This window comes from Tarenaya hassleriana, unplaced genomic scaffold, assembly GCF_000463585.1.
Source record: "Tarenaya hassleriana unplaced genomic scaffold, ASM46358v1 Cleome3, whole genome shotgun sequence".
NCBI classification, from domain to species: domain Eukaryota; kingdom Viridiplantae; phylum Streptophyta; class Magnoliopsida; order Brassicales; family Cleomaceae; genus Tarenaya; species Tarenaya hassleriana.
The window spans coordinates 826,017-826,444 of record NW_010966177.1 but is presented as its reverse complement, the minus strand read 5'-3'; the positions used below and the strand labels follow the sequence as shown (position 1 = coordinate 826,444).

The 428-nt window shown below is 45.3% G+C and overlaps 1 long non-coding RNA gene across 1 annotated transcript in view; it reads right to left on the bottom strand.

Annotated features, from left to right (window-relative positions):
* Positions 1–428, bottom strand: part of LOC104818606 — a 35,014-nt gene that overhangs the window by 33,470 nt on the left and 1,116 nt on the right. The window lies entirely within an intron of this gene.

The following is a 428-nucleotide window of genomic DNA, read 5'->3' as shown; positions in this document are numbered from 1 at the left end:
ACTCTGGACTGAGGAGTCAGAAATGGGTTGAACGTCATATCTTGCGCCATTGGTGGGTCATCACGAGGAGAAAATAACCGGGCAAAAAGCGTCTCGTAACGTGCAATCCGTGCCTCATCTTCTTCTAGTCTCGCAATCTTCCTGCGATCGTCCTCGAACTCTTGAATCTTTTTCTTCAACAGCTCGACCTCCTTAGTGAGTGAGACGTGGCGACCGATCGATGCTGCATCTGGATGACCACCATCCAACTGAGTCGCCATTCCACCGACGCCGTAGATACGTCCTTTGGCATCCGGTTGGACAACCTGCCAAATAAAAAGTATATGTGAATTAAAATAATTTAATTAAACAATTACATCAATATAAATTTACCTCTAGATAGAGACTGTTGATTTCTGCTGGCGAAAGTTGGGTCGATCCACAACTCT